At 43.5% G+C, this 11,101-nt stretch overlaps 1 non-coding gene across 1 annotated transcript; it reads right to left on the bottom strand.

The window, feature by feature from the left end:
• Nucleotides 1-8,698: 8,698 nt before the first annotated feature.
• Nucleotides 8,699-8,753, bottom strand: LOC129854645 (U7 small nuclear RNA). Its single transcript, XR_008759352.1, has one exon. It is a non-coding gene; the product is annotated as a U7 small nuclear RNA (small nuclear RNA).
• Nucleotides 8,754-11,101: the final 2,348 nt, after the last annotated feature.

Here is an 11,101-nt window from a genome sequence, read left to right as displayed (position 1 = left end):
ATTGTTGTTCTCGCCATTCTCCACCCCCGACTCCTAATTGGTCAATGGTCACTGCGGGCATAGAAAATATCGCAAATGAATACTCCTCGAGTCCTCTCTCCTTGCCTCCTTCTCAAACCCCATTGGAGGAGAAGGTCAGAGAGGCGGGACCTCTGGCATTCTCATCCAATGGGTTTGAGAAGGAGATGAGGAGAGAGAAAAGAGGACGCACAGAGTATGCAATTGGATATTCCCATAGTCCACTGCCAGAACAAAAAACAGGTGCGCAGTTCTAAATTAACCACTAGATGGAGGTATTTACATACACTTTATCATGTTAAAACCACACATCTGTTAGAGAAGAAAGGGTTTACTCACTCAACCACAGAGTATCTTTGACTCAACTCAACATGTATAGCAGTTAGATTGTAATATTTAATTTAACTAGAAAATCTGGGACTTTTAAGATGAACTTACCAATATGACCAATAACGCTCCTCGTTGACATTACAGAGCAGTGCAGTCAGGAGCTGACAATGAACAATAGATGGAGATCATGACGTTATCCAGTATTAATATGTTTCATTCAGTAAAGAGTTATTGATAACATAACACAGCCTGGAAATAATTATTCAGAAGATGAAGGATTTGGAATCTAGGAGAGGTCTAAATGTCACTGGATCATATTGGTCCTCATTGTTTTCTTAAATGAAATGGAACCTATACTTCAACATACAATACATAAAAGAAAGTCATGACAAAAGTAACAGGTCTACATCATAGCTGTGACTTGTCAGTTGATAACTGTCAACATGATGTCTGTTGCCCTAGAACGATGCATGAAGAGTGTATACTACCCAGATGCAATTTCTCTATCTCCATCTCTCTCACACAGACACACACACACACACACACACACACACACACACACACACACACACACACACACACACACACACACACACACACACACACACACACACACACACACACACACACACACACACACACACACACACACACACACACACACACACACACACACACACACACACACACACACACACACACACCTCCAGATAAATGATGGGGACCAGGGTGCTTCATTAAAAGCCTGCTGTTAGACAGACCGTGATTGCCAGCTGTGATTTCCACCTTCAATTGAATTTAACCTTTTCAAATGTACAGAGCCCATTTAATTTTAATCACAATTCAAATCAATTAAATCACATTGTTGTTGTCTTGTCTGGTGTTGTTTTTCTCCTACTCTCTCTCTTTCTCAGTCTGTTCTGCATCTCTCTCAATATTACCGTATCCATTCCAACCCTACCCGGGGGTAAACCTGTCTGGTTAGATTGCAGGCGATCAGTGTTTGTAATCGGGTTTGGCCTCCTCTCCTGCAGAGATGTGGCTGGTCATTGGTGCTGTGGCTGGACCGAGCGGTCAGACAGATGAGAGGCCTCAGTGCTGACCAGGGCCATAAAGAAAAGGTCATCCCTGACAGCAACAACAGGCTAATTGACACGCTGCAATTGAATGGCTTTTATTTATCTCATCAGGAAGGTAGGAGGAGTCAGATGGGTGCGTGTTCTCCTTTGCGCTGACGGCTTAATAATACAGACAGCAAACACTGAAAGATGAACTTATGTGTGTTTCATGCCTGGAGGTTTCCACTAAGAACATGTGTGCCGAGTGTCTGTCAATCAATCTTGATGGGTGCTAAACACTGTAAGTAGTAGGACCCTCCCTTGACTGTAAAGGACAGTGACCTAGTGTCTATCTGAGTGTATACACGTGTTGATTCATGTGTTGATATTTAAGATGGAGCCTAGGAGGTGCTGTACATCTATGCCCCCCTACAGAGTCCACCACCCCCCAGTCAGGCATTGAACATAGAGGTGTGACATAGAGTCACCTCAAAAATGATTGACATCCTTGATAAAGATGAGCAAACAAGACTGTATAAAATAAATTATATAAATACTGAGCTATTTTATACGCCCAACAAACATTTTAAAATTATATCATTTTGTACTAATACAATTGCTCAGGAAATATATTTTGTTTAACAAAAAAATAAAATAAAAAAATCACTGCAACTCCCGTACGGACTCGGGAGAGGGTTGAGAGCCTTGAGAACCCAACCAAGCCGCACTGCTTCTTGACACAATGCCCACTTAACCCGGAAGCCAGCCGCACCAATGTGTCGGAGGAAACACCGTACGCCTGGCGACCGTGTCAGTGTGCACTGCGCCCGGCCCGTCACAGGAGTCGCTAGTGCACGATGGGACAAGGACATCCCTGCCGGCCAAACCCTCCCCTAACCCAGACGACGCTGGGCAATTGTGTTCCGCCCCATGGGTCTCCCGGTCGCGGCCGGCTGCGACAGAGCCTGGACTCGCACCCAGAATCTCTAGCGGCACAGCTAGCACTGCGATGCAGTGCCTTAGACCACCGCGCCACTCGGTAGGCCCTCAACAGTTTTTGATAGTATTTTTTTTGCCAAATAATTTTGGAGTTGACTGTATCTGTAGGGTCTTCTTGCTCTTCCAGCTGACACCCAGTCACCCTTGGCTGTAGCACAGTCCCCCAGTTTACCGTTCAGCCCTCTGGGAGTTTCAGGGAGTGCCACAACACCTCATTGTTGGCACTTACTAGTTCCTCCAGTTAGCTTAAACTGGCAGAGGACATCTTCTTGATTTTCTCAATTCTCTTATTTTCTCAAAAAGAAAATCCTGTTCAACGGCTTTCCAGAATAATAACAAAGTTCTGGGCAAAGAAAAATATTTTGGGAGAAAGTTTTGAATATCAATGGCCAACTAACCGATATTTGGTTGTGCACGTTTGTTTTCCAACTCATTGTATAATTTCACAACCCTGGGATAGAGTGTGTGTGATTTGTTTCCAGACATCTGTTTGGAGCGGGATAGAGTTTTCCTGAGCTCTAGCTCAAGTGTGGGTCAGCTTGCTCTTAGGTTGGAAAAGAGGATCCTTAATGGGGTGAAAGTGGCCAGAGAAGATGGGAGACAGCTGGGAGAGGAAGGTTTGTTAGGTAGGCCAGTTATTAGTTTGCTACGAAACCAATAACTAGCCTACGAATATTGTTGCACTCGCTTTGTGTAGGGTTCCTAGGCCTAGTTACATGGTCTGTAACCTGAATGAATATGTGCATTTATGTGAGAAATCAGCGTATGCGCCTAGGTGTTGAAGATACATGTGCCCTAGGACACAGCAACCTAAACGTGGTCCAGGGCCAGCTCTGTCTATCTTGACCTCTTGGTTGGTCAGTCAAAGCAGACTATTATTTGTTCACATGGTGAGGAAACATAAATATGTACAAAAGGGAAACTACAGGCATGTCCAAACTAAAGACTATAAATCCAACAAAAGGCCTCCTGCCAACGAAACAATAAGATTGATTACATGTCTGACTACTGAGCACAGACACAGGTCGCCTTCCCCTGCTCAGACGTTGCATCCATCAACCAATGGTTGCGTGCCACATCATCGACTGTGCCAGTCGGGAACCAGATTGCTACAACATATGATGGGGTTAGCTGATACGTAAAATAGCTATGCAAGCGTTGTAAGATCTGGCATGCGTCAGCAACGCCTGGGCAGAGGAAGATGCCCACACTGCAAACACAAACCCATGTCCCCTTGTCAATCAATCTTATTGTTCGATTGATAGGAAATTGAAGTTGATTTATAGGATATTTTGCTTGATTAATAAGGAATTATTAATGTATTTGATAGGATTTTAATTTTTTTTTAATTTTGGGGAAGTGGTAAATTAGGCTTTACACCGATTTATCAATCACTCTAACCATCTTTTCTCTGTGATGCCAAATAGCATTCCACACCAACCAATAAACCCTGCTTCAAATTTGTTGCACAGCTGATCCTATTGTCACTACGAAGAGCTTTTGTGCATCTCTGATTGGTGATTAATTTGTATGTCTGTTATAAGCAGCTGAAACTGGATGAAAAGTCCTATTATTAATTGTCGATTGATCAAATGACAGTTGAAGGGAGTTTTTTCTCTCACTGTGTGGATGGGGTCTGACTCAGTAAGACTTAACATTGCTGGGGTACTTAAATCTCTTCACATCTGTAGGTCACACGGAGAGGCTTATAGGCACAAAGGAAATGAACCACAATATGAACCAGAGGATTTGTAAAAGAAGCTGAAGTGTATAGTAGAGTATGATGTTTGAGACAGGGTGTTTAGAGCCAACACACACATCCTAAGGAGCCCCTCAGAAATCTCATTTGACCTGACTGCTAGTGCCATTCTCCTGGTATGATGATTACCCAGCCAGGCTACATAGATGCACATGGTAAAGTGCTGCCCTACATAAGGCATGTTCAGGGACACTAACAGGGCTTAACGCTGGTAATGACAGCTTGCACTAGGTCTCGTCCAGCACATTGTGTACTTCCATAGATCAGGGCCTAAATTATAAAATGTGCTCAGCGTGGAGTCAGTTCTTCAAAGTGAGGTCATACAATTTAGAACATGTGCATACGCATCTACTGTATATAAAATAAATCACACATAAACTACCAGTCAAAAGTTTTAGAACACCTACTCATTCAAGGGTTTTTCTTTCTTTTTTACTATTTTCTACATTGCAGAATAATAGTGAAGACATGAAATAACACATGGAATCATGTAGTAACCAAAAAAAGCGTTAAACAAATCAAAATATATTTTATATTTGAGATTCTTTAAATAGCCACCATATGCCTTGATTACAGCTTTGCAAACTCTTGGCATTCTCTCAACCAGCTTGACCTGGAATGCTTTTCCAACAGTCTTGAAGGCGTTCCCACATATGCTGAGCATTTGTTGACTCCTTTTCCTTCACTCCGCGGTCTGACTCATCCCAAACAATCTCAATTTGGTTGATGTCGGGGGATTGTGGAGGCCAGGTCATCTGATGCAGCACTCCATCACTCTCCTTCTTGGTCAAATAGCCCTTACACAGCCTGGAGGTGTATTGGGTCATTGTCCTGTTGAAAAACAAATGATAGTCCCACTAAGCGTAAACCAGATGGGATGGCGTAACGCTGCAGAATGCTGTGGTAGCCATGCTGGTTAAGTGTGCCTTGAATTCTAAATAAATCACAGACAGTGTCATCAGCAAAGCACCCCCACCCCACACCATCACACCTCCTCCTCCATGCTTTACGATGGGAAATACACATGCGGAGATCATCCGTTCACCTACTCTGCGTCTCACAAAGACACAGCGTATGGAATCAAAAATCTCAAATTTGGACTCCAGAACAAAGGACAAATTTCAACCGGTCTAACGTCTATTGCTTGTGTTTCTTGATCCAAGCAAGTCTCTTCTTATTATTGGTGTCCTTTAGTAGTGGTTTCTTTGCAGCAATTCGACCATGAAGGCCTGATTCACGCAGTCTCCTCTGAACAGTTGATGTTGAGATGTGTATGTTACTTGAACTCTGTGAAGTATTTATTTGGGCTGCAATTTCTGAGGCTGGTAACTCTAATGAACTTATCCTCTGCAGCAGAGGTGACTTTGGGTCTTCCTTTCCTGTGGCGGTCCTCATGAGAGCCAGTTTCATCATTGCGCACGATAGTTTTTATGACTGCACTTGAAGAAACTTTCAAAGTTCATTAAATGTTCCGTTTTGACTGACCTTCATGTCTTAAAGACTATAAAACCATTGTTTCTTGCCATAATATGGACTTGGTCTTTTATCTACTGTATACCCCCCTACCTTGTCACAACACAACTGATTGGCTCAAACGTATTAAGAAGGAAAGAAATTCCACAAATTCACTTTTAAGAAGGCACACCAGTTAATTGAAATGCATTGCAGGTGACTACCTCACGAAGCTGGTTGAGAGAATGCCAAGTGTGTGCAAAGCTGTCATTAAGGCAAAGAATGGCTACTTTGAAGAATCACTTTTTTTGTTACTACATGATTCCATATGTGTTATTTCATAGTTTTGATGTCTTCACTATTATTCTATAATGTAGAAAATAGTAAAATAAAGAAAAACCCTTGAATGAGTAGGTGTTCTAAAACTTTTGACCGGTAATGTAAATTAATACATTATAACACATTTTATTTGTAAATCTAATTCAAAATCAAAAGAATTAGCACATTTCCACGATCATGTCCTGTTAATAAATTACAATATTGGTGTGAATTTCACACAATGATCAAATCTATGATGCATGAGAACATTTTAGAAATTAGAATTCTATAAACAAGATGTTCCAACCCAACCCAACCACCCACTATTACTTTCCCACCCACTCCCACATGAAAAAATACTATAGTGGACTATATACTACACTGCTCCAAAAAATAAAGGGAACACTTAAACAACACAATGTAACTCCAAGTCAATCACACTTCTGTGAAATCAAACTGTCCACTTAGGAAGCAACACTGATTGACAATACATTTCACATGCTGTTGTGCAAATGGAATAGACAAAAGGTGAAAATTATAGGCAATTAGCAAGACACCCCCAATAAAGGAGTGGTTCTGCAGGTGGTGACCACAGACCACTTCTCAGTTCCTATGCTTCCTGGCTGATGTTTTGGTCACTTTTGAATGCTGGCGGTGCTTTCACTCTAGTGGTAGCATAAGATGGAGTCTACAACCCACACAAGTGGCTCAGGTAGTGCAGCTCATCCAGGATGGCACATCAATGCGAGCTGTGGCAAAAAGGTTTGCTGTGTCTGTCAGCGTAGTGTCCAGAGCATGGAGGCGCTACCAGGAGACAGGCCAGTACATCAGGAGACGTGGAGGAGGCCGTAGGAGGGCAACAACCCAGCAGCAGGACCGCTACCTCCGCCTTTGTGCAAGGAGGATCAGGAGGAGTACTGCCAGAGCCCTGCAAAATGACCTCCAGCAGGCCACAAATGTGCATGTGTCTGCTCAAACGGTCAGAAACAGACTCCATGAGGGTGGTATGAGGGCCCGACGTCCACAGATGGGGGTTGTGCTTACAGCCCAACACCGTGCAGGACGTTTGGCATTTGCCAGAGAACACAAAGATTGGCAAATTCGCCACTGGCGCCCTGTGCTCTTCACAGATGAAAGCAGGTTCACACTGAGCACATGAGCACCTGTGACAGACGTGACAGAGTCTGGAGACGCCGTGGAGAACGTTCTGCTGCCTGCAACATCCTCCAGCATGACCGGTTTGGCGGTGGGTCAGTCATGGTGTGGGGTGTCATTTCTTTGTGGGGCCGCACAGTCCTCCATGTGCTCGCCAGAGGTAGCCTGACTGCCATTAGGTACCGAGATGAGATCCTCAGACCCCTTGTGAGACCATATGCTGACACATGCACATTGCTCCTCCTTGCACAAAGGCGGAGTTAGCGGTCCTGCTGCTGGGTTGTTGCCCTCCTACGGCCTCCTCCACGTCTCCTGATGTACTGGCCTGTCTCCTGGTAGCGCCTCCATGCTCTGGACACTACGCTGACAGACACAGCAAAACTTCTTGCCACAGCTCACATTGATGTGCCATCCTGGATGAGCTGCACTACCTGAGCCACTTGTGTGGGTTGTACACTCCGTCTCATGCTACCACTAGAGTGAAAGCACCGCCAGCATTCAAAAGTGACCAAAACATCAGCCAGGAAGCATAGGAACTGAGAAGTGGTCTGTGGTCACCACCTGCAGAACCACTCCTTTATTGGGGGTGTCTTGCTAATTGCCTATAATTTCCACCTGTTGTCTATTCCATTTGCACAACAGCATGTGAAATTTATTGTCAATCAGTGTTGCTTCCTAAGTGGACAGTTTGATTTCACAGAAGTGTGATTGACTTGGAGTTACATTGTGTTGTTTAAGTGTTCCCTTTATTTTTTTGAGCAGTGTATGTTAGGATTACTATAAAAATCACTATAGTGTTTTTGCGGACTTTATTGTGGTATTTGCTGTGGTGTTTTTGAGGACTGATACTGTGGTAAAAAAAGTAGTATATACTATAGTAATTACTGTAGTGCTTTTATGGACTGTAGTAGACCAGACCTGCTGTTTTCAACTCTTAATGATCGGCTATGAAAAGCCAACTGAGATTTATTCCTGATTATTATTTGACCATGCTTGTCATTTATGAACATTTTGAAAATCTTGGCTCTCTCTAATTTTCTCCTTCTCTCTTTCTTTCTCTCGGAGGACCTGAGCCCTAGGACCATACGTCGGGACTACCGGGCGTGGTGACTCCTTGCTGTCCCCAGTCCGCCTGGCCTTGCTGCTATTCCAGTTTCAACTGTTCTGCCTGCGGATATGGAACCGCCACCTGTCCCAGACCTGTTGTTTTTCAACTCTTAATGGTCGGCTATGCAAAGCCAACTGAAAATTATTCATGATTATTATTTGACCATGCTTGTCACTTATGAACATTTTTGAACATCTTGGCATAGTTCTGTTATAATCTCCACCCGGCACAGCCAGAAGAGGACTGGCCACCCCTCATAGCCTGGTTCCTCTCTAGGTTTCTTCCTAGGTTTTGGCGTTTCTAGGGAGTTTTTCCTAGCCACCGTGCTTCTACACCTGCATTACTAGCTGTTTGGGGTTTTAGGCTGGGTTTCTGTACAGCACTTCGAGATATTAGCTGATGTACGAAGGGCTATATAAAATAAACTTGATTGATTGTATACTGCAGGATTTACTGTAGTGTTTTTGGGGACATAGAAGTGTGTGTGGGGGGGGGGGGGGGGGGGGCTTTCTCCTTGAGGAAACCTACTGGAGAAATATGAAGAGAGCAAATTTTCTATAACCTGTAGGTAGGTAGGACTGGGCTCTGAACGGAGAGTTCAGAGCTTCTGCTCTTTTTTATAACCTGTATGGAATATGGTATATACAGTTGAAGTCGGAAGTTTACATACACCTTAGCCAAATACATTTAAACTCAGTTTTTCACAATTCCCATGGTATTTATACTTGCATACTATTGTCCGTACAGATGAACGTGGTACCTTCAGGTGTTTGGAAATTGCTCCCAAGGATGAACTAGAAATGTGGAGGTCTCCCTTTGTTTTTTTCTGGCGTCTTGGCTGATATCTTTTTATTTTCCCATGATGTCAAGCAAAGAGGCACTGAGTTTGAAGGTATGCCTTGAAATACATCCACAGGTACACCTCCAATTGACTCAAATGATGTCAATTAGCCTATCAGAAGCTTCTAAAGCCACAAAATCATTTTCTGGAATTTTCCAAGCTGTTTAAAGGCACAGTCAACTTAGTGTATGTAAACTTCTGACCCACTGGAATTGTGATACAGTGAATTATAAGTGAAATAATCTGCCTGTAAACAATTGTTGGAAAAATTACTTGTGTCATGCACAAAGTAACTGTCCTAAACGACTTGCCAAAACTATAGTTTGTTAATTAACAAGAAATTTGTAGAGTGGTTGAAAAACGAGTTTTAATGACTCCAACATAAGTGTATGTAAACTTCCGACTTCAACTATACTTGGCTTGTAGGTTTCTCACAAATTGGGATATGGTGAGAGGAATGGTCAGGGTAAATTCAAATGAAATACTGTAGTATTTCAAAAAATGTGTTTTTGCGGACTAATACTAAATATAGTATTTACTACAATGTTTTTTGGGGATAATACTGTAGTATTTACTATAGTATTCTACAGTATACTGCAAAATTATATACTAAGTTGTTCACATGATCGAGGGATATTAGTGTGTAGTATAGTATTCTACATTATACTACAGTTTACTACAGGAGTCTACAGTAAGTACTGTAGTATTCCATAGTAAACTTTAGTATTTTTTAATGTGGGCTAAATCTATAAAGAAACATAAAGTACTGTAGCCTAAGTTCATATTACAAGTGCATGGAAATCAACTTGAATGCCATATAACTTTGGCAATGCATTCAGTACAATATGGAACATAAGAACATGGTACTTAAGAAACTGCTCATTTCATTTAATCTCAAAAACATATGGAAAACAATCTAAAGTAAAGTGACCTACACATCCTAGCTCAAACAACATTTCCCCACTCTCTTGTCTGGGTCACTTGGACTGAGCCTGAATGGCCAGGCAGAGGTGGAAATGCCTCTGCTCTTTCCAGGGTTAAGAGATGGGGTGGTACTCCGATGGCTGTGCAGGCCTGGAAGATGGAGAGCGGTGTGGACAGAGAGCACAGGGGTCCCTGGCTGGCTGTGGTCCTAGAGGAGGCCGGGGCCTTTCTGGACTGTTGTGAGAGACATTTCACATCTCATCAACATCTGATCTGAGATCAGGATCTAGCTGGCCCATGGAGAGACGAGGCCCCGGGCCAGAGGGAAGACGGAGGGAAGGAAGAGAGGGAGAGGAAGGGAAGGAGGCAGGCGGGTAGGCAGATGGATGGACGGATGCTGGTACACAGAGACAGAAAAGCAGGCAGGCAGACAGGAACACAGACAGACAGTCAGACAGGCAGGTAGGTGGGTAGGTAGGTAGGTAGGTAGGTAGGTAGGTAGGTAGGTATGCAGCAGGCAGGCAGGCAGGCAGGCGGGCAGGCAGGCAGACATAAATGCAGAAAAACAGGCATGGAGGCAGGCAGACATGCATGGAGGAAGACAGACTGGCTGCAGGTGCCTGGAAGGGATGGTTGAGAGGCTAGAAGGGAGGGAAGAGATTGCTTTGCCGTGAGCAGTTAGAATGGGATTCAGATATAAGGGTAAGGCAGCAGTAAATGCCGGCCTGGGTGTTAGTAGTTATCCTAGACCTAGGTCACTAGGATCTGCATCTAAAAGGAAGGGACGCTTCCTTATGACAGAATGATGGTGCTCCATGTCATGTGGGTTGGTGTCAGAGGTTATCAGAACTGCTGTGGTTTTGGAGGACAAGTATGTCCCTGTCGAGACAACCAGAGCAACGTAGAGCTGATCTAGGCCATCATTGCAATCCATCTCCAGTCACAGGTCATCTTCTAGTCTGACAACCAGGCACAACGCTGGACAGCCTATCCATCGAAGTGTAAGGATGTTATATGTCACCTAAGGATGAAAATCGGTCCTGAGACGTCACTCCAACTGTTGCGTAATACTAGCCTGGAAACAAAACTGATATGTTTCACAAGTTTGTATTCCCGGCTATCTTAATACATTGATATCA

The sequence above is a fragment of the Salvelinus fontinalis genome, chromosome 4 (assembly GCF_029448725.1).
Source record: "Salvelinus fontinalis isolate EN_2023a chromosome 4, ASM2944872v1, whole genome shotgun sequence".
NCBI classification, from domain to species: domain Eukaryota; kingdom Metazoa; phylum Chordata; class Actinopteri; order Salmoniformes; family Salmonidae; genus Salvelinus; species Salvelinus fontinalis.
This window is presented reverse-complemented; position numbering and strand designations above follow the sequence as displayed.